General features: G+C 42.1%; 1 protein-coding gene across 1 annotated transcript in view; it reads left to right on the plus strand.

Annotated features, from left to right (window-relative positions):
• Positions 1-24,010, plus strand: part of FKBP1B (FKBP prolyl isomerase 1B) — a 47,681-nt gene that overhangs the window by 19,533 nt on the left and 4,138 nt on the right. The gene's annotated exons all lie outside the window — the stretch shown is intronic.

Here is a 24,010-nt window from a genome sequence, read left to right on the forward strand (position 1 = left end):
TGATTTATAAATGAACACCAATCAATAATTGCAGTCAGTTCATTGCCCTGAGAAATCTTTAAATCAGCTCTAATTCAAACAGGAATTATTTAGTGCAAATCCTACAGCCTGCATTAAAGTAAGGAGTCAGATGAAGAGATTGCAAGGATCTCTTCTGGCATTTAAGTGCATTAATTAATAGTTTTGTCATGTATTTTGGACTCTTTGGTTGCATTCTCATTGAATGGCCTTTTCTTCATGTAGATTAGTCCTGGAGGCTTCAGATCTTTCCTAGATTTGTAGGGCTGGGATGGCAATTAGTCTGATTCCCCGAACACCGACGTTTGAACTTGAATTCATTTGCTTCCCGAGGTTTAATCAGGTCAATTATTTTTCTTGTTTTGCTTTTCATTTTTTGTGTGTTCATATCTTTGATAAGTTTTCCTATATAGATATGGATGAAAACTACAAAATGGAGTCGATGAAAATGTTATCTCCTTTTTCCATGCTTTGATTTTATGATGGTCAAATAAATGCTCAGCCATGGGTGGAATTCACTGACATACAAGGACAGTCAGCATTTTGTAGGAGATGCTCCATACTGTGAAAAATGGTGCAGAGCTCTGGAACCATTTATATACACTTGCATTCTGATTACCAGTTTGCATTGGGCTTGCTTAGAATTGGTCACTTCTCCAGAAAGTAATTGAAGCATATTAAAAGGTGATTAACAAAATGACTAGTCAATTATGGCACGTAATATCACATTTCACACAAAGTCATTTTCCATACTTAGCCAGAGGCCTTAATTACGTTTTTACACAGCTTTCATTGATATGATTTTTATTAGATAGTGCTTATTGCATATGAAAAACAACAGTTGCATTAAAAGAAGGAATGCCACGAAGATGATCAAGGGGCTGGAGCACCTCCCCTATGAGGACAGGCTGAGAGAGTTGGGGTTGTTCAGCCTGGAGAGGAGAAGGCTCCGGGGAGACCTTATAGTGGCCTTCCAGTGCTTAAAGGGGGCTACAGGAAAGGTGGGGAGGGACTCTTGATCAGGGAGGGTAGTGATAGGATGAGGAGTAACAGTTTCAAACTGCAAGAGGGTAGATTTAGATGAGATATTAGGAAGAAATTCTTTACTGTGAGGGTGGTGAGACACTGGCACAGGTTGCCCAGAGAATCTGTGGCTGCCCCCTCCCTGGCAGTGTCCAAGGTTGGATGGGGCTTTGAGCAGCCTGGTCTAGTGGGAGGTGTCCTTGCCCATGGCAGGGGGATGGAACTGGATGATCTTGAAGGTCCCTTCCAACCCAAACCGTTCTGTGATTCTATGATTGTGAAACAGATGGTATTTGACTTCAAGGTATGTCTTTGATGTGGGGATTACTGGGCAGAAACCTTTGATCTGTGCTGTGAATCTGACCAGATAGCTGTAATAGCTCTTTCTATAAAAATAGGTGAGTATTAGAAATCCGTAGCAGAAGACAGCAGTCTCTACGAGAAGGGAGGCTTTCTGTCCTGATCTGCATTGCGCAGAAGTATTTGCAGCTCAGAAAGACTTGACAAGCCAGCCTGCTGTTCAGGGTAACAAAAGCTGTTTGCATAAATCCCCTTGCGGTCATCACGTCTCATTTAACTGACATCCCACTAGTTTGCTTTTCTCTAAAAACTTTATTTGACTGGCTATTCTTGAAAAGCCTGCGTTACCAATTCAGTATGGGCAAAGCAAGTTCCTGCAGCAGCTCTTTTCAGGAGCTGAAGCTGGCCGTTTGAAGCCCTGTCCCCCCTTCGGCTCTGCCCTGTTTTGCAGCAGGACTGCGTGACTCTTGTTGTGCTGCGTGCCCCCGCTCACAGGGCACGTGGTTCTGCGCGTTGCACGTGCATCAGAACTGTGTCACATTACACGAAAACCCTACGCTGGCAAATAGCATTCACAGTTTGTGCTTTAGGCCTACCTTGAGGACATCTGTATGTGGTAAAAATAAAGATAGCCACACTGGAAAGCACAGGGAAAAATTCTTTAGAGAGTGATTGTAAAATAAAATGATCCCATCTAAAAATATGATGGGTACCTAGCACAGAAATTCACCTTGATTTTGAAGTCCTGCAACACTGGAGGAGATTTGGGGACAAATGGTGGGGCCACCGGAGGACCAGTGGTATGACGACAATGAAGGGTGCAGGCAGAGGTAGATGGAGCCGCAGCGTGGCTGGGGGCTGTGGGGTTGCCTGCCCATCCGCGGGCAGTGCCAGTGGCAAGTGGCACGGTCTGTGCATGACGATACCGAGCACCTCGATGTCTTCCCCAGCGTAGGCCTGCACCATAGGTACTGCACGAAATAGCAGGTGCAGGGATAGCCTCAGCCTGTGTTTTGGTAAAGTACAGCGTTATCCCGTAGATGGTTTGAGTGTAAGACTTTACACTTGATTTTGTAATCGTTTTGTGCTAAGCAGAAAATGATACCTACTTTGTGTATTTTCTAGAGGGAATTGCCTGTTGATCAAACCAAATACACAGCAAAACCTTCATGAAAGACATTAAAATTCTCTTCTCTGTGAATGTCACACAGCAATAACTCTCGAATGCAAATCCACCTGTAGCTCTGATTTTTGCCGTACACCAGTCATGGTACAAATTTTATTCTTGAAGTATATATTCATCATTATTTTCATACAATGCAACTGTTCTTTACTTGTGTTACAGTAACCCCTAGAGGTCCCACCGGAGGGTTTCATCATGCTGTGCACAACTGACATAATGAGGTTAATTTTATTGAGTGTATTTGGTTCCTTGTACCCCAATGTTCATGATTCATCATTTCTCTTGTCAGTGAATAGTGAGATAATGAGATAGCAGGTTGACAAGGGCAGAAATAAATTTAAGATTAAAATGACGGATGTGCCTTGTGAGCAAGTTCAGCCAAGTAGGACCTCAGCCTGTTCCATGGGAATTGCCAGGGTCAAAACTGACTCAGAATTAGTATTTATGTATACTCTTATCAAAATGTAAGCATGAATAACGATAAATGATTTATTAATACACATATTAACTGATGTTTTCCACTACTCAGTATTTCTTAAAATATCTATCCACCAAAGTTGAGAAAATCAATACTTTAAATATCATCAGATCAGAATTATGGCTGCCTTCTGTGATGCTGTGCATGTTCTTCATACCAGATAATAAAATACATGTTTTGTACTATGTGGATATGATAAACTTCGCAATGTTCTTGCTTGTCCATTTCCTCACTTTCAAGAGTTGGGCGTTTTTTAGGTGGTAAATGTCATACATGTTTTCACACAGCATTGCAGCTTAGGAAATTGAACTTTTTAAATGAGATGTTTAGGTTTGGAGTGATGGTAATTACTGTAACTTTGTGATAGTTAAACTTCATATCTGGGAAAAACTTAAGAAAATATTTAGAGTTGAAAAGTTTTTAACATAACTTAGTTGAAATCAAAGGAGTTAGATGCCCAGATGCATTAGAAATGCCCACAGTATGACTACTGCATCTTTAGACACCGAATTGTCTTCCTATACCTGCCCTTCATGCTACGTTTACCTGCAAAACCTGTGCCATTTGTAGCTAACATTGTGTTTTCTGGCATGAATGTGTTGATACATATGATGTGAGCATTGCAGAGGTATTGAGAGAAATTTGTATCTTCAAGCAACGTTTTTGTATGATAGGAGGTGTGTGTGAGAGCAGATACTACATTCTTCTATCCTGGTAGGCGTGACATTTTTAATCTGATTAATACATACTGCATTTTGTATACATTTGCAGTTAAAAGAAGATTGTGGGCTGCTCTATAGCAGGCACTGAGTGTTTCTCGGCTTTTACTGGGCTTTTGATGTTATGAGTCATAGAGACAAGGGAGTATAAAACATTTCTGGCCACATTAAATGAAGATTGGTCCATTGGCTTGCAATTTTAAGTACTTACTAGTTTATTTAATAAAGATTATGACTGCCTTTTATTATGTGTATGTGTGTGATTCACAGGCTTAGGAGATGCGGCACGTTCAGCCTCTAGCTCAAGAGGATCTGCTGTGTTGGAGACAAGCACGTTCTCCTTGTGGAACACCACCCCAGGCCGTGTCTGTATTACAGCTGACAAGGGCTGGGAGCAGGACGGTTGTGTGAGCCACCACTTCTGATCACAGTCTCGCCCCGCAGGCACGCTGCAGACTGCCCATTCGGGTGTGCTAAGGTGCCTGGCAGAATATTAAACTGCCAGACAGGCTTAGACATAAAGTCCCTTGGGCTGTGCCTGGCCTTGCACTTGTAGTTTCGCTGTCTGAATATAGAGCAAGGCTGATCCAGAGGGCAGCCTTTGGATGACCCCCGCATGCAATGTGGAAATACCCGTAGTCTCAGAGCATAGGCAGTTCTCTAAGCTGGAAAGTTAGGTCAAAGATACACGGCTACAAAGGGGGGAGAGAGAGAGAGAGAGAGCGATTTCAGCTGAGGAAACATCCATGACCTCGACATGCCCCAACCATGATTTTGTAGCTCTCCACTGGTGATAATCCATGTTGGCTCAGACCCCAGCTGGGATCAGACAGGTCAGCTCCTACTTAGAGGTTTCTGACTGGGGAACAGAACCGGAGCTCAAAAAAGAAAGAAAAGATTGAAAAGCTTAGACTGAGAACGATTACGTTTGTCTTGGCAGTAGCAATGCCACACACACATGGGAGCTGCTTCTTGATGGCACCACATAAGACGCTCATGGAGCAGCATCCAGGCTGCATATCAGAGGGTTTGCACGACTTGCAAATCTAAGCGTGGCTCTGGAACCAACCACAGAGCTTGCCACTGGCCTCACTGGGCAGTTTATCACTTCTTTTATTTGCTCTTACTTTGGGCAGACTGAAAGCTTGATGACAGGAATGTCCAAGGCATGATTTAGCTTCTGCGGATGGTCAGGACATGCCCGTCTTAATTTCCTGCATGTAGGGGCCAGAGGGAGAGGAATTTAGTGGGCACGGTAGAGTAGTCGCAAGGAACACCCTCCTGGTACTCTGCAATGTAATGTGAGAGTCACACAAGGTAAACGGTGTTTTATCTGTGAGGACAGAGAGTCGTGTTTGTTTTATGGGCCTCCTCAGGGCTGCATAGGAAGAATGTTTCTCTGCCTCTTGAAGGCTGCTTGTTGCTGCAGTTTGCGAGGTTTGTGGGGTTACATTATTGATTTTGTTTTCTTAGGAGAACAGGTAAACAGAAAATTATTCATTTGCACACACTGGCATACATTGGATGTCAGGACTCCTGTATTAAAGCTCAAGGTGACTGAGAAACAGAAGATACTTCATTATTGAACCTCCCACTGAAGAGACGTGTTTAATGCTTCATTAGTTAACTGCTTTTTCAGAAAATTTCTGTATTTTTCCATGCATCTCTGACTCTGTTTCCAGTTACTCTGGTAAACATGGGTGTGTAGGAAGAAGAGGAATAATTGCTTTTTACATGGTTGAAAATAATGCAGTTAAACCCCTGTAATCAGGTGCAACAGGATGTGGCTATTCATTTCCAGGTCTTTTTTGCTGAAGATCTATCCTGTAGTGATCATCCAGTGGCAGATCTTGGGCTTCAGACATAAATATTCATGAAGGCAGAGCTGGGGAGATCTCCGGGTCAAATTAATCCACAGCAGTTTTAAGGGTGGAGTGACAATTTCGTTTCTGGAAAAATAAGGAACAAGCTAGCCTGTTATCACAACTAAATAACCATTTTAATGATCCTTTGGTTGCTTTCAGTGCAGGTGCTTTTGGACAAAGTTCTACTCTCAAACAATTCGCTTCCCCTACTATAGATGTTCCTACCATTAATGTTTTTATAGCATCATCATTGTTTCCGGGAACAGAGAAAAGAGAATTTGATTATGTTTGTATCATAGCATCGTTCAAGAGCTCCATTGTGCTTAACTGTGCAAAAAACAGATTAAGAGAAACTCTCATTCCCAGACAGCTGAGGAGGGTGAACAACAAAGAATGGAGGAGGATGGGACACAGTCAGGTACACACATATATATTGCTGTTATTTACTTTCTATTTTCAAAGGTAAATAAAGTAAGAAACTCCTCTCTGCCAAATCATCTGTTTAATAACTCATTTTTCTGTAATCTTAGGACACGTCTGGGTGTTGAGGAGAGATGCTTATAGAGGGAGGTGGCCTCAGAGAGAAGGAGACCATTCAGGGCATGGAGCACAAGATTCAACACCTCCTCCAGGTCTCCAAGATCATTTTGTTTGTTTTGAACGTGTTTTAGCGTACTGGCAGCCTTGCCTGTGCTCACTTCAGAGAGAGGTGGTTATACTGTACTATGTACAGTATGGCTACGCTGCTATTAATACACCCCAGGGAAAGGGAGGACGGCGTGGTACGGTGCGTGTGAAAAGACATCTTGTGCTGGCGGCATCGCCACCGAGTCATCCCATCCTGTCTGCGGCGGTGGGGAGCAGTCACTGAGGGCCGTGAAGTCGCCACGGGCTAATCGTTATAATAAGCACTTCAGGCAGAGTCTGGCTGCCCCCCTTTAGTCTCCCTCCACTTTAACTCTGTAAATATTTGTCCTGTCCACATCTATTGTTGGCACAGAGGCATCAGAAGAAAGTTCTCTTAAGCCTTTGCTTGTGTATTTGGCTTTGGGCCAGCGAAAGTTAAACCCAGTCATTTTAGCCTCTTACTGCCCCTGCTAATTCTTTTTTTTCAGTAGTAAATGATGACTCTCTTCAAGATGGGACGGAATTTCCTGGGGTAGGCTGGCACTCCCCCAAGGCATACACATTTAGTAGCATGTGCCGGTGGTGCAAGTAAACAGCAGGACGAAGGGTTTGTTCTTCCTTTTGTACACACTATCCAATTTGTTCCTTGGCACTTTCCCCACTCATAGGGAAGGATGGCTGTCTCTGTATACAAGCCAGAGTTTGATTTATTTATTTATTTATTTTCTTCCTCTAGCGGTCTGTAGCAGGCACACTGAATTTCAAAAAATGGAGGTGTTAATATAAGTATCACTTACTGCCCCTCCTGCGACATCTATGCCACTGTTATTTCCAAGTGCCTCAAAATGAGAAAAGCAATTTGGATGAGTCAGGGAGACTGCCCTGACTCAGGCTGTTTGATATAAGAGTGTCTCAGGGTTATGCATATGTCTATTAATATAGGGTCAAACTTGAGTAGGGAGCTCTGGTTTGATTTGCCTATTTTTAGCAAAGTCACACCAATGCAGCAAAACCAGCCAAGCTAAACCTGGCTCAGTTTGCTTTGACTTTGAACAAAAAAAAAAAAAAAAAAAAAAGCAAACTCAGAACCAAACCAATCATTATCTTAAGGTAATGAAACCTACTCATTTTATTCTGTGCTCAGCCAACACACTAGTCTTTATGTCTGTGGTGGAAAATTTTGTACAAGGCCCCCCTTTATTCTTGCAGTCCCTTACTGATAGGACCATCTAGCGTCAGATATTCTGCTTTTTCAGTGAAAAGTGTTTAAACCTAACTACTTTTGTGTCTCATACACAGGTCTTTTCTTTTTCTTCACACAAATTAAACCGCAAAGACTCTCTCTTGAATTCTGGTCCTTTCAAAGTCTGTGTGCAAGGACACTGAGAGGCACCGTGAGAACAGGTCTGTGAGGAGCGGCTGAGGGAACTGAGGGTGTTTAGCCTGGAGAAGAGGAGGCTGAGGGGAGACCTTATCACTCTCTACAGCTGCCTGAAAGGAGGTTGTAGTGAGGTGGGGGTCGGTCTCTTCTCCCAAGTAACAAGTGATAGGACGAGAGGAAATGGCCTCAAGTTGAGCCAGGGGAGGTTTAGATTGGACATTAAGAAGAGTTTCTTCACCAAAAGAGTGGTCAAACATTGGCACAGGCTGCCCAGGGAGGTGGTGGAGTCACCATCCCTGGAGGTGTTCAAAAAATGTGTAGATGTGGCATTTCGGGACGTGATTTAGTCGGCATGGTGGTGTTGGGTTGACGGTTAGACTTGATGATCTTAGGGGTCTTTTGCAACCTTAATGATTCTATGACTCTGTATCATTTCTCCTTCCTACCCCCTCAGAAGGCTCTTGATGCAAGGACAAATTAAGAAAGTTTGGATCTGGGTATGCTGTTTATTAGTAAATATTCTCGCTGTATCTTTTGTGATCCCACCCAGTTTTATTAGTCCTGGGTCCAACAGAATAAATCCATGTTAGAAAAAGTGACTGGTGCAAGGATTAGAACGTACTAATTTTCTGGCTTGCAGGAAGGAAAATGGTCTTGAAATACAGCAAGTGAGGAAAAAATATACGGCAAGAAATTGAACAGAATATCTAGGGAGCTGGGGAAACTGCATAGGAGAGTAGAAAATGGTTATAGGAAAGTGTGTGGTGGGAAAAACCCTGTATCACAAGTCTCATATCTCTGGAATGGCTCAGTGAGAATTTCTCCTCAGCTGGGACAAGCTAGCATTGCTCTATTGACCTTTTCAAGGTAAACTGATTCACCCCAGCTTAAAATCTGACCTTTTGTGTGCAGATAGGAAGGTGGCACAGAACTGGGAGAGATCAGAGCAACACTTCCTAATCTCCATGAAGGCTTCTGAAGCAGATAAAAAGGTAGTGCTCCTGCTTTGCATTCTTTAACACTTTAGCAGAGCAAGCAGGATGTTGAAGTTGCTCTGAATGAGATCGGAAAAAGGTTTAGAAGTTCTTGTAACCTTAAAAATACAGGTGACGCTGATTTGTGTTCTCTTCTGAGGGCTTAAATGATTGAGATAGAAGCAACCAAACTGAGACATGGCCCAATGCACTTAGTCTGGTAGCACTGTCACCACAAAGACAGAAATAAAGATCATATCTGGGCACCAGCCTAAAAAGGTTCTATGGACTGTTAAACAAATTATGGATCAGATAACATGTTCTCCCAGTCACTGGGCCAAAGTCTGTCTGCCTTAGAGTAAAAACATACATTGTGCTGTAGCTAGAAATGCTCACTGTCAACTTCATGTTATGTCTCAAAATCCGTATCATTTTTATGGCTGTGCAAAGCATTAGATAGATGAAAAAAAATGACAAAAATCTGTAGTTTAAATTGGCCTTCCCTCTTCATTAAGCAATACCAAGAGTAAACACAGGTTTTGGAGCTCACCCAGGGGAAGTTTTGTATTTGATTTTAACATGCACAGTGCGTCTCTCAAATTCAAACTTGAAGTGGAGGCCAAGACAAACACATGCAGCCTGGACCTGCGGGCCATGTTACATGACAGCCTGATGTCATGCTCTGAGCCTGTGAAGCATTTGTAGCAGCAATCATCCTTGCAGCATGGCAAATGACGCCTTTCTGTTGTTTTTTTCACTGCTAGGCCTTCACCTCTAGCCATTATTAGATTGCTAGATAGAGAACCTGACACAGAGCTCAAGCTAATGTGAGAAAATAGAATTGTATGTATCCATGCATGCGTCAGTTCTGAAGAACTGATATTGTTTGTGTGTTTATTTGGTGTAGATGTGATCCACCTTTAGGCTGTACTATGACAGTATCTGCATCACTGCCTTTCCCAGGGCCATCTGTGATCTTCCTTGCCGACATGATTCTATAATTTCCTCTTCCTTGCCATCCTTCCAGTCTTACTTGCAGCAGGAAGACTGAAAAAAAAAAAAAAAGAAAATACGGTATTGTTGGATTTCTAGTCAACAATATCCTGGGAGAAGCAGCTTTGGCTGCTCCACTGAAGAAGTTGCTACAAGATGATGTCATCTGGCAGTAGGCACCAAAACAAGACGTGGGATTGCAGCAGCTAAAAATGACAATCTGCAATGCACCAATATTTAGGTTTCGTGGTCCTATAAAGCAGTTCCATTCAAAGAGATGCAACTAAACACAGTTTGAGTTCCGGCTCCTTGCAAGGTGCACTGTGCCTGTGTTATCCACATAATTTGGTGTAACTGAAGTAGAAAAAATATTACACCTAAACAGAAGCAGGCGATTATACTTGCTGGAAAAATTACTTCTCGGCTTAATGCAATGTTGCATTCCAAGTGCATCTGGTTTATAAATCGCACTACACAATCACACTTTTTTTTTTTTAAATCACACTACTTTCTTTTAAACCCTTGGGAAAGCACTCATGAAAGACGTATTTCTGGAACTGTTTAGCAAAATGTTAATTTGAGATTTGCTGTCTAGGAGCCCGGTGACATAATCTCCAGAGTCAGGTATTCACATCTTTGCAGAAAAGACTGTTTACGTTACAGAAGCCACCTTAGTACTAAGGGCTGATCACAGAAGGGCTCACTGGCTCATTTGCAAGCTGTGCAAAAATTTGTATGTAATTTTTTTGCCTGGACAATTGCCTGCTAAATACCAACCCTGCTGGGCTTTGAAACGTGTGACTGCCTCTCTAAGAAGGCCGTGAGCAGCAAGTAGGGAAGTGAAGTTCCATAAGGAGATGAGGCAGTATATCACCTTCTTGCTGGAAGGTAAACACTAGGGCACACAGTGCACAAGCGAGGCAGATGATGTTTTGACTTAAAAAGGAAAAGCACACGAAAATTAGAGAAATATGCATAGATCAAGAAATGAATTACCAGAATTGTTATGGGTGGCTTAGGCTTTTGATCCAGCACATAACACGATAGCTTTAGCTATCTCTCCTTCGCCAGGTATGCAGGCTGAGACCCAGGATGGGGTGCAAGCAGGAGTGCCCTGTATGAGAGATGGGGTATCCATCCATCAGTGACTGACCACACTTGACTGAAGGCGGGGAAGAGGCTGATGCTGCAAGTCTGCAGAGAACAGTGGTCTTGCGCTCCGTCTGTGAAACCTGTATGGTAGGGCAGGAGGAGGTCAGACACAGAGGTCGTGATGACATGCCACAGCCTTCCTGACATGAAGTTCTCCACTGAGAACTTCCAGAACTGAAAACATTTCTCTTGGCAGAAATGGAGCTTCCCCAACATACGGGGTGTGATGGAGGAGTGGAGTACCTGCGCCAGGCAGCAGAGAGGTAGCTTGTGTCGTATTGTTGCAAAGCCGGTGGTCTGGAAAAGCCACAGGTACTGCCTGAGCACCCTCATCACGCCGTGATGTCTACAAGAGAGCAACCACTGATGTGAAACAAGACAAAACCAAAACTCAGCTAAGCCTTTCAGCTTACAGACAAGAAAACACAGCTGAGGAATGATCTTGGCAGAGACTCCAGTATCAAAGAAAGACTCAAAAAAATTGAAAGGCATCATTTGGGAGCACATCATAAGCTATAAAGCACAGGTTTGTTTGGAGCATTAGGACATACAGGAGAAGTCTTCATCCAGTTTACGTGCAGGTAAAGACCGAGTACTGATGACAGGGGGGTTCTCATGAGTCAAAGTGTCCTGTCTTCAGGGCAGATTAATAGTTGAAAGTCATAAAATTATGCCAAGAATGGGAGGTGGATTTGGTGAAAATCGTGTTTTTACTACACAGTGGTATTTATTGTGCTAGTTGGATGCTTATAATAGACAAAATAGGAATGCACTATATGGTGCTCTGTGTCTCTAGGATACTGCCTGAGCCCACAGACTGCGCAGAACACGTGAGATGCGAAATGAGATGCAGAACATGCTTCCGTGTGGTTTGTTCCTGTTAAAATAGAGTTACGGCTTAAGCGTGCCTGGCTGTGTCCTTAGCGATCTTTGGTCACGTGAGCACCCAGAAGCTCTCAGATACTCAGTTGTGTTAGGGAACACAGATTAGATATACCGAGAAATTTAAATTCTCTGCATCCTTTTTCTTGAAAAAGCCACAAATAAACTTGTTTTCCCAGGAGAGAGATTTGTACCCATGTCAGTTTTGAGTCTGCAGGGTTTTTCTAATCTTTTTTGACACTTAGATTACTTGAGTTCATTGGTTTTATGTAATTTTCCATTTTATTTCCTTTTTTTTCCAGGCAACTGTTTGATAACATGAACAGCCAGAATACTTAGAATTCTGATGAATGATTTCTGAAGACTCAGTAGCCTGGGTGACTGCTGCCCTTGTGAGCGGGATCACTGAAACCCCCTATGCAGGCAGCCACGTGTTTATCTGCAGATACGTGTTTAAGCATTAAAATGGTACACAAAACTGAGCTAAATTAACTCCCACAAACCTTTTTTCTTTGCTGTGCAAAATGGGGAAATGGAAGCAGCAGCCTAAATGAGTTGAGCTTTTGAGTATTCCATAACATTACATATGGATTACGGAGCAAGCCATGTTACCTGGTCAGGGAAGATCTGTTCAATTATATTTAAAAGTGATGCAGAATGCTTCTGAGTGCTGGGTGAGCGATTATTTTAGACCAGGTAACTGTCTCCCTCTCACATAAATCTCAGCTTCTTTGATCCAAATTTTAGGTCAATTCTGCCTTTCTTTTGTCTGGTTTGGCTGTCTGGATACTTGAATTTAATCTGATATGCCTCCCCTTCAGCATGCTCCTTATGAATTTTAACTTTTCTCTTTTCCTTTTTATGTTTTCTCCTTAATAGCTCTGGTAGCTTTTAGTTTGGGTATAGCTGAACAGTGCTTGGTGGTGTTCAAGAACTCCCTAGACCTCATCAAAGCTGAATTTACATAATTCATATTAGTAATCTGAAAACAAAGCAATATATTCTCACAAGAGTGAAACATTTCAGGTGAACATGAGGCTTTTTTTATTTTTTCATTTTCTAAAGCAAAATTTTTTATTCCATTCAGCTCTGAATTGTATTTTCTTTGGAGTTTTGCATAAAATTGAACAGGGCATCTGTAATTTTTCTGCAGAAAAACATCCTTTGTTACTGTGATTTGTATGTCTTTGCCATTTGATTGTTAGGAACAGATTTTTCTATATTTTCATGTAGTAAGTTACGCATATAGGATGCTACTTTTTCAGTTACACTTACTGGGATGATAAAAGATAGCGTGAGTTGTGATATAGAGCTGTCTGGTCTACAGCAATTCCTGTGAGTAATGCAATGTATTCACTGTCTCTGTCTGTGCTTTTACAGATGATATTACACATTTCACTGTAGAGTCTGAAATCTGGCTTTTCGTTGCTGGTGTAATAATACATTTGTTTATGTAATGCTTCACTGTTTGGTCCAGTCTCAGCTTGTGTTGTTTTCCACCCCGGTGTGCTATTGAGGTATTTTTGGCAATGTTTATCTTTGTTGTTTGTGTCTATGGACTGACTACTGTTTCTATTTGTAGTATCTAAACAGGCTTAATTTACAGTGTCTTTTGTTTGCAGCGGTCCTGAGTGTGAAAATACTTTTGCTTTAGGAAAAACGTTATGGGCTGTGCACTCTATCCTCCAACTCCAACTGAAGTCAGTGAGAACAATGCAGGGACAAACCCTGTACAACATCAGGCGCAGCTGGTCTAACAAGTCTTGGGAGCAAGGATTGGGATCCAGGTCTCTGCCCATCCCACCGACCTCCCTAATTACTGCTTGCTTGGTTTTTTTCCAGCTTCATCATTCTCCATTTCCAGGTACCATACAGATCCAAGGGGAGAGCATAGAGTGTGACCCCATTGAGTGTTTGGTTGTCCGATGATGAGAAAAGGTGAAGGATGTGGGTTTAAATTCGGGCTTGAGGTGGAGTGGAACTCATGGTGCTCTTGGCAAGTGTTTATGATAGATAAGGTGGGCAGCAGCGCCCTCTCTACCAACCACCCTTTAAAGAGGAAGAACCTTTCTCAGGCTTGTGTCACAGATTCACAGAATCATTAGGTTGAAATAGACCTTTGAGATCATCAAGTCCAACCGTGGACCCAACACCACCATGCCCACTGAACCACGTTCCGAAGTGCCACATCAACATGTTTTTTGAACACCTCCAGGGATGGTGTCATTGGATTCAAAGCTCTACATCCAAAATGGACAATGATGCTAAATTCTAGGAAGAGATGAAAATTCAGGTCCATCCTTGTACTTACCATGTCCTGCTAGCTGACTATAGGCTGCACTTCACTCAGTGCATAGGCCTCCTGTATCTCACCTTCTGGAAGTGCCTCTGCAAGAAACTTCAGGTTCTTTTCCCGTCTATCACTTCAGTAAAAATCAAGGGGGAAGTCACTAAGAGGTGATACTCATCTGATTCTCACCCTTTCTCTGAGAAACATTTATTTTGCATTCTCCTTGCTTCTTCTCTTCGCTAGTCCAAGACACGAGTGGCTTGTTAAGCAGATGAAAATAGATACAGGCACTTGGAAATTCCTATTGTTCTCCAGAGAGACGACTGTCTGATGTCCAGCAGAGCGATGCCTGAGACCCATCTGTCAAGATAACAGCTGCCACTTTTTCCATAGTTCGTTTATAAGATCACCGAGATCAAAACTTAGAGATGGAAAAGACCTATTTATAATAACAAACTGCGCTGTTAATAGCTCCTTTCCACTGCGGCTCTGAAGGTACTTTAAAGGCTTACTGGCTGAAGCCTTTCAAGATACCTAAGGCAAAGTATATTAATTAGTAATATTATTGCTGGATATGCTCGTGACTCTCTTTCTGACCTTGCTGAAACTACAGTTTCACGGGTTGTTTCACAGGGAGTAAAATGAAGGTGGGTTATACTTACACAGCTGTCTGGTGACAGAACCTGTTCTTTCTGATACTCAGCTTCTTGCTCTGATCACAAATCTACACTATTCCATATTCTTGCAGGATTCTGCTCTGGAGAATAGTCCCGAGTGCATCATTCAACTTAGTTTTAACTTACTGTGATCCAGGTCTTAAACTGCTACATATATTTTTGTTCTTTCAGTAGTACCAGGGGAACTGTGCCAGTTTGTACCAGTGACAATTTGCAACACCAGGAACAATGAACAAAAATAGGAAACAAACGTGGCAAAAGAAGAATTTCGTAGCTAATATTACTTCAGAACATACTCTTAGCATTTACAGGCAGAGTGGTATTTATGACACTGCTAGGGTCTGCCTTGGAGCACGTAAACCACTTGTTTACACTGAAAACAATACTGCAAAAATACCCTTTTTTGTGAAAGCAGGTGCATTGCTAGTAGGTGGGAAGAACAAACTACATCTATAGAAAGATTTGTTCCTTTCATGAGTGTATATCTCATCTATCTTTTAAAAGGATAGCCTAGAAAAACAATGGTATTAGAGTAAGACATTCATCTACTGCAGTATTTCAGCAAATGATAAAGGCTGCTTAGCAAAATGCTGGTTTTATCTGATCTTATTGGTAGGCTGAACTTCTGACAACATAGTGAGGGTGACTGAACACCTAACTTGTTAATAAACCCTTCTCAGAGTTCATTCAAAGACTAGAAGTGGCTTTTATGTTCTTTCTACAGCGTGTTTACGGTATGTATTACTGTGCAGTGAGTGACTAGGTAAATCTAGGTAGATCTGTGGTCACCACATCGAAAGAACCTTAGGCAACATAATCTACAGGAAGGCATTTCACATGCAAATCAAAACCAGCTTGGTTTTAAATGGCATTTTTTCACTAATCTTGACTACAGTCGAGTAATTTTGACTGGAATTAATCTCAACTGTCTTTAGCTACCTAGAAGTCACTGGTCCATCCATGTCAAGAGAGTGCAGCATACCTGTCCTTCTCCGCACTTGAACAAGGGATTTGTTCCTTGAGTGAAACAGCAGTGTGTTTCACATGATTACCCTGGAAACTGTGTGTGTTATGCTGAAGTGAGGCCCCATGGCGGCCCCAAATTGGTGCCAGTGAAGTCATGTCTCATTTTCCCACGTGGAATCGCAGACGGGAAGAGACGATTCCCCAGGAATTCTCTGAACGCTTGTGAAAGGAGGGGATATTACATAACGCCAGCCAGGAACGTTGTACCACATCTCCAAAATAAGACGCATTCCAGGAATGTCTGACCAGTCTGGATCAAAAAGTTGGATACCCCAAAAAGCATTTTGAATTCTGCATTATGTCTGTTTTATGTACATATGAGATCATGATGGAACGGCAGTGTCTGCCTCTGACTTATTTAGCGTATATGTAATCTTGGCATCTTGACTGTGCCTTCTTGCATAGCTCAGTCAACACCCATTTTTATAAATCATGTTTTCTTCACTGGTTGCATCTTGTGTGTCTCTCTCTTTTTCCAAGAATGTTTTTCTCCTTATTTGAGAGCAGAGCAGTTGCTAAGTCCTTTGCACGACATTACACGATCACTGTATTTGTCAAGTAAAAGCTTTCAGTAAAACACCCCTCGGTGAATGAGGTACGGCCATGCTGTGCATTAAGAAAGCCAGATGTGACAAAGAACTGGGTGAACAGGGGCCTGCAGGAGAGAAAGAGCGTTCATTCACAAGGGACGTGGGGAGAAATGTTGTTTTCCAGTTCCAAATACCCCAAAAGCCTACATGCCATTTAACATCTCGGTGTTAAGTGGTAACATGTTAAGAATATACTTTTTCCATGTTCCAATTTATTGTCTTTGGGTATGCACAGCCTCTTAATCCAGTGCCCTACTAGACATGGGTAGGTTGTTCACTAGGCTGTTGCTAGCTCTAGCCAAGGGAATCTGAAGTGTTGCACTGATAAATTAAGACTTTAGCGCAGATTTTATTCAGAGGGACATGGAGACACATATGGGAAGTCTATAGGTGAGGAACAAAGGATGCCAAACCTGGGAACAGCTTGTCATTAAAGCACACCTAGCTGCTGGTGCAGTATTGTTATATTGGGTTGGGAAGGTGTTTCTTCTGGCAGATCATTCAACATCCCCTTTCCCTGAGCACAGGAGGAATTAACTAGTAGGGAGCTGGTCCTTTTCTCCCAAAACCCCTCTCTCACAGGTGGATCTCAGAGCCATGCTCAGAGCTTTCCTGAGAAATGTCTGGAGATCCTTTTCTGCTCTCTGTGGTGTTTTTCCATGCTCCCTGCAGCCAGATCTTTATTCATAAGCTTGGGTGACCTACCTTGGGTCCTTGTGCTGTACTCTGAGAGATAGGTGCTTGCCATGCTCACCTATTTTAGTGAGGTTTCATCCCCTATTGAAGTGCGTAACTTCCCCATGGAAGGTCATCTGCACGCTCATGTATGTGCTACAGGCTAAAATGTCAAATCCATACTACCACTGCACAGGCGATCATCAAACAAAAATAGGGGGAAGGAAATACATGTGTGCATTGTGGCATCGGATGAGACTGAACCAGAAGAAAAAAAATAGATTAATTGTGTTGTCCTATTATGTTGGCTCACTAGATGGCCAGAATTCTTTGGCCAAGCTCTGCTGCATGTGTTCGGGTGGGAAATCTTGCAAAATGTCTTCTTTGTGTTACAGCCGTGCTCTTGAACTGCTCTTCGTGCTTCTTGGCTGGTGCCAGGGGGCAGGGACAGAGAGACCGAGCCTAGTCAGGAACGTTCCCTCTCCCTCCAGGACCTGTGTGACAGGACATGGTATTAAGGGTTAGAGGTGCAAGAGATGCAGAGTATTTCTGTAGTAATATATTCTCTCTAAAATGTTGCTGTAGATGTCTGTTGTCCTACTCATTAGCATACCCAGATTGACCTGATTCTGCCATGCTTATTCAACTGAAATGTGCCTTATGCTGCAGAGCATGTATATTTTACAGCTGAACTTTGTAGTGGTAACAAAATCAAACCCTAAAATAAAATGACTGTTTTAAGGCAACAGGATACCAGAGGAATTGTTCTGGTCTCCTTAGAATTCTTGTAGAATATGCTTCTTGAGCCTCGCATCTGCCTTGAGGGTAAATCTACTTTTTCTTCTCTTTTAAAAATATGTAAATCTATAAAGCCGTTAGGACAGAATAATGCCTTTCAGTAGAGTGAACTAGACAATTGCATGTAATTTTCTTGGCTGTGAAGTCAAGCTAAGTGCAAGGCTCTTTCATATTGTCTTGTAGTTGTACACAACAGTGATATATAGTGCATGGTAATGCATTATTGAATAGTTGTCTGTTGTGTCTTCATTGCATGCTGTCAGCTGCATAATAAATAATTGATTGTGTTGCTCTTACTCCACATTAAAGTTATATGAGTATATAATACATGAAGAAAATGAAGCAGCAAGGCTGCCTGTGCTGAAAAGATCAACCATTACTGAAGTGCTCTGCGGTAACAGGAGCTAAGTGACCACCACTGCTATCCATTTCCCATTTCTATACTTTGAGTCAGTGATTGTTTGTCATGGCAACAAATGGCACATTCTAATCGTTGCTCCTGCCTTTTTAAACAACAACAAGAAAATTGTGGTAAAGAGCTGGTGTGCTGCAGAGGTGCACCCCCCAGTCTCTTCAACTATTACCCCTCTAGACTGAAAATTCCCTTAAAAAGATTAATCATTCTTTCTTAAGTGGCTGTAAACTGACAGAAAAATACAGTCTAAGTCAGCAAATCCTTCTTTCCTCGTAAGGCTTTGTTTGTATTAAGCAGAGGAAACGTTAGCAGGGGGAAACTGAGGTTGTGTTTCCAGTGGGGTTAAACCTCTGTTGTCAAACCTCTCCCTTGCAAAGCCATGCCTGCATTCTCAGTTCAGTTGCCAAAGCCCCCATACAGGACCCAGTAAGATGGCCCACTATTCAAACGTAGCGTAGGAAATGAAAGCATCCTCCAGCTCACAATCAACACTCTTTATTTCCATTACAGCAATCATCATTTCTGATGAAAACAATTTTAATCAGTAAAATTGATGAGGTGACAGATTTGTCCAGAAAAGAATTTGTTTTGGAAGTAAACCCAAGGAAATCAGAGGTAGATGCTACTTGCTGCGTGGCTGGTTGGAAGGAGGCTCATGGCCAGGTATCACTACAGATTGCTGGGAGCTGTTGTTACAATGGAAAGGCACAAAACAGTGAACTGCGTTTTGAGATAATAGCGAAAAGGTAAGTGATGATGTAAGAGGTGTGGGATATCCGGCTTACACAGGTCTGGATTCTGATGGAATGAGCTGGAGAGCTGGGGCATGTGAGGTCCTCTGGGTGTTTCCCTGGGAAGCAGAAACACAAGGCATGGCTGCATTTGCCTAGGAAAGTGTTGCCCAGATCCCTCCGTTTAGGACTAAGACATACGGGAACTGTTCTTGTTCCTGATGGGAAACCACAAGGTTTTCAGGTGTGTTAACATGAGACTCGGCCAAGAGCTGGGGGGGAACACCACTGAACGCAGAGGGGTTGTCCTGCTTTACCGCAGTGCGTCAAAACTGAGTCCTGAAGAGAACTGATCTATTTTAATGTGAAATGCAAATAACACCACTGAGATCAGTGGAGTTCTGCTGGTGTAAACCAACCGGGGATGTGACTGGTGACTTGATGGATGTGTTTCTCCCACCGCTCCTATGCGATTATGCTGAACTCCTCTGCGCTGCTGAACTGCATCTTCCTCGATACACTGTGAAGGTGTCAATGTAGACACAAAGGCTTTTGTACAGTTTCTAGAAACTTCCCAATAATATATCTTCCAGACTAAAAGTGTATATTAGTAATAGTTACAGGTTGTAAATGGGAGGAAAATCGGAATTTCCAGCCTTTGTGACATTTGCCTGACAGAGTATTGACATATTTTGACATAGAAACAATATATTTTAAGGAAAAAAAGAAACACTTGAGATCAAACATTCTTAACCCACAGGGACACCAACTGCAGCAAATGCTGCCCTCGAGAGTCCTAGGAACCGAACGGGATGACAAGTTCATAACAGCATAGATTTATTACAAGGCATAATTGGAAAGGTGATTGCATTAAAGGACATCAAAATACAGTCCCTGCCCTGAAGAATCTCTGCTCTACATAAAATGAAACAGGATAGTGTCCTAGAAACACCTTCTGAATATCTGCCCCTCTTTCTGCTGCCAACGTAAGTTTGGAAAGCATGGAAAGCAGCTGTCTTCGAGTGCTTGGGTTGCCTTTATGTTCAAATCCTACAATCATGGAATACTTTGCAGATGAATGTTGCTGTTTTTTGAAAGTCACTTCAATTTATGCCCGTAATTCTTGTGAGGTAAGTGAATCCCATTGTACAGGAGAAAAGGAGAGCAACCAGTGAAATCAAGGGATTTGTCCTGGATTAGGATCTCCGTGTTCCAATTCCCAGAATGTGTCAACGCTGCAAAGACAAATAATTCAGTAAACACTGGAGCCAGTGAAGCCTGGGATGCAATTTGGTCTACTTAATTTAGGAATGGATGGATGAGTTAATACCTCCACACTAGGGCCCTGTGAAAGGCCAGCAGTCTAGTGTTTAAAATCACGTTGTTAACTTTTTAGACTTCTGTAAATTAGTGACCGAGAACAATAAATAATTCCAGGAGGATATTGCAGAACATCTGAATCTAGGTGGGATGAACCATTCTTGGAGATATCTCTCTTTTTTCATTAACTGTAGAAGTAGCCTAGATGATAGGCTGCGACACGGTTTCTACCTTTGAGGTGGCTAACGTTAGCTGTGGAATTTTACACATAAATTTTCCACATTCAGGCACAAAAGCTTGACAGGCTATCTATGGAGGGCCTTTGGCGTTCTCTCTCTCTCCATCCGTCTTTTGTATAGATAATGGTTTGGGTGTGGTTTGGGGCATGGTTTTGTTTGGACCATAGGTGTAAGTGAGGTGTCTAAATAGCTGGGCTGGCTCTGTGGATTTGTATTACGTGGTTGGTGGAATTCCCGGCTGAATCATTCTCAGTTGAAGGAACCCACTGGTAAAAAGAAACTTAGACTGTTGTCCAGCTGCAGCATTCACGTCTTTCTGTTCCTGACATCTCCTCGGTAATATAGGTTCTCTGATAACAACGATTGAGCCTTTCTCAAGGTAGAAGCACTTACAGGATCTTCCTCCTATGCAGAATTCTTTTCATTACATGCACAGGATCTTTTTGTCGGTAGGAACCCTGCTCCGCTGTCAGACTTGGTTGGAATTGGCTCAAAGATTCAAAAGTTATTATGCGAGCACAGGTGGCGTCATGAGCCCTCTCCCCTTAGGAAACAGACTTAAATGGCGTGATCTTAGCTGAGGTTGCCTGATCTCAGTTAAGTCACGTTAAAAGAGTAGTGCAGACACACCTAGGTTTTATAAGAAATAACATCTTGTGTTAAACCCAGACTGAAGTTTTGTTTTCACTGCTGTTTTAGCCCTAATGGCATTGTGTCTTTGGCGGTTTAGATGGGTCCCTAGTCACGTTCCTTAACAAAATGATTTGCCTGTTCTTTGATCCTCAGCTTCAGTGAGCTGAACTTCAGTGATTCAGCAGGACCCATGGTCTGAAACATCTCCTTTTCTACAGCCACCTAATTTTTAAAACCTAGTTATTAATTAGGGCACCTTGTGGATCAGAATGTTTTCAAATCCACACAGTGTTCTGGTAACTGAGTTTGTACATTTAATGATTTTAATACAATGATTGTTACCTTTCAGAATCAAATGTAAGGTTATTATAACAAGTAAGTGTATAGATGTCCTTGCTCAGTCAAAACTCTTATTGATTGGTCTGACTTTGTAAAGCAATGTCATTGTTCAGTTCCAGATTGGGGTTTTTTTCTCCTTGTTGTTAGCGGGAGGTGCTAGTGGGCCAAAGACAGGCATCCGTCCCTGTTGAAGAATATTAACCGAATCAATTTTTTTACAAAAAAGAAAATCAATTGATGCATTAGAAAGACAGAAAATAAAACATCATGCTGGTTTAGCTCCCAGGAGCCTGAATAGTCAACTCTTTTAACTTTCAGAAATAGATAAAGAAGATTTAAAGTTCAGATCTAAATCCGGATCGGAACTTCTCCGGGGCACATGGGGACTCTGACTCATTTCTAAACTAGATGTGCCTTTAAAGGGCAGTCATAAAAACTGACCTTCCTGCCAGAGCTTTGGTGAACATGGACACATCTGACTCTTTGAATCTCAGTTTGTCCTCCAAAAGCGGTAAGGTGGGGTGATGACAGAGGAGGTTATGTGTCTGAATTCATCACCTGATGAATTTTCAGCTGTTGCTGAAAATAGAATGTTGCTGTAAACACAGGAGGAGAAGCCTGTTCTCTTCTACGAGGCCTTACACACCTTCTGTAGGCTTTTGATGGTGAAATGGGAGTCAGTTGTTACACGATACATATTAGAATAGCGAGCTTATGGGCAGATAGAAACTTTACTTTAAATGGGAAACGTTATCCAGTAGGTGTTGACAGGACATCCGAAGAGTTAATTCTGGTTCTGCCGCCGGTTTGATGTGTGGTATTTAGTAAACCATCAGACCTTTAAGCTAAGTATTTTAGTAGGATTTAGTTACAAAATGAAGTGAAAGCATACTAAAGTGTTGTGGAACTTTGCATCTGAATCTAAACTTGCAGACTGAGGCTATTATTATATCTTCTTTTACCTCCTTGGGCTGCTGTGAAGAATAATTAATGTTTGCATACTGCTTTGAACATGCAGACTGTAATGACAGTACTAAGTTTTAATATGAAAAGTATTAAATATTGGGATTTTTAATAGTCTCCTTCCATTTCATAGAGTCAGAAGGTTTTATGATGTGTTTAAAAATAAAATTGCTGTGAGGAAGGACTGCCATTTAAATTTAAGATCAGATACTTCAAAAAGGATTATATGATCTGCCTGAGAGTTCCCCCTGAGCTGCTTCTCCCTGCCTGCCCTCCTCCGTATGCAGGCTGGTTTTCTAAGTTACGAATGAACCCGTGTTTGTCTGACTGGAAAGCCTTGTGCAGGCAGCTGATGCGACTTCCCAGCCTGCGTGGAGGGGCTGTAGGGGTATCACTGAGCCGATGTATTGCACACTATGTGTATGCACTTGCATCGGAGCGCACATGAAATACTTCACAATTATATTGCAAAAAAATTAAGGAATATGACAGGTGCTGTTGGTGAAGGTGATGAAACATACCTTATGGGCAAGTTATTCCGTCATTTTCCTCCTAAGGCCTTATGCCCATGCACACACATCCCTGAAGTACCAACTTTGACAAATGCTGGACTTGATCAACAGCTAATTTGCCTTAATACAGCATTTGGTTTCAATATTGTTGTACAATAGCTACACACAGAACCCCTCTGGAGTGATCAAATACTGCATACTCATTACTGCAAGTCCAAAATGCCATCACCGCTGGTTTAACTGCTGATGACTTTGGAGACATCCATGTCTGAGCTAGTTGTTTGGACTTCCCTTATATTCATTGCAAAGAAATAGGCACTGCTGGGACGCCATTCATTATGGCCTAATGTGGATCCCTAGATTTCGTTACATGAATCACTCCCTGAAAGTGCATTTTTTTTTCTCTGACTTGATTATAGAGGGAAGCAGAGTAATTAGCTCAAAGCTAGCTGGCTACATCTTAGAAGCATAAAGGTTGGTAAGATGAATCCTGCCCTTTTAGTCTTTGTTTTTTATTCTGGCACATCTCTTCATATATACCCTTTGATTCATCGCACAGACTTTTTAAACAAGCAAAATATGGTTTTGTTGTTTGGACAATAACTGGTGGTTTTCAGTGAAAAATGTGAAATCAAGCTGGTCTAGTAATATAACTGCTTTAATGAAAAGAAAGTAATAACACTGTATTTTTCATATTGGATCATAAAGGCAGTATTTCTCAGCATTTTCTGCCAAAGCTGTGCTTGATGATGTTGTTTTCAACCAGAAACTTTCTCAGATATTTGCTTATTAATTATTTGCTGTTTGAAAAGAGGATGAGAATACCTAATCCTGTAGCGCTCTGTGAAGGTTTATCCATTTGCTCTAAGAATCTGGGCATGTGTTCATAAGATATGGGTTGGAACAATGTTGTGCCCATCAAAAGGAATGAGTAGGGTGTTCTGTGACTGTCACAGAATCACAGAATATGAGGAGTTGGAAGGGACCTCAAAAGATCATCTAGCCCAACCCCCCTGCCAAAGCAGAACCACCCAGAATAGGTCACACAGGAATGCGTCCAGGCGGGTTTTGAACGTCTCCAGAGAAGGAGACTCCACAACCTCTCTGGGCAGCCTGTTCCAGTGCTCTGTCACCCTCACAGGGAAAAAGTTTTGCCTTATGTTAATGTGGAACCTCCTGTGCTCCAGCTTGCACCCTCTGCCCCTTG

This window comes from Leptosomus discolor, chromosome 2, assembly GCF_034619465.1.
Source record: "Leptosomus discolor isolate bLepDis1 chromosome 2, bLepDis1.hap2, whole genome shotgun sequence".
Classification (NCBI taxonomy): domain Eukaryota; kingdom Metazoa; phylum Chordata; class Aves; order Leptosomiformes; family Leptosomidae; genus Leptosomus; species Leptosomus discolor.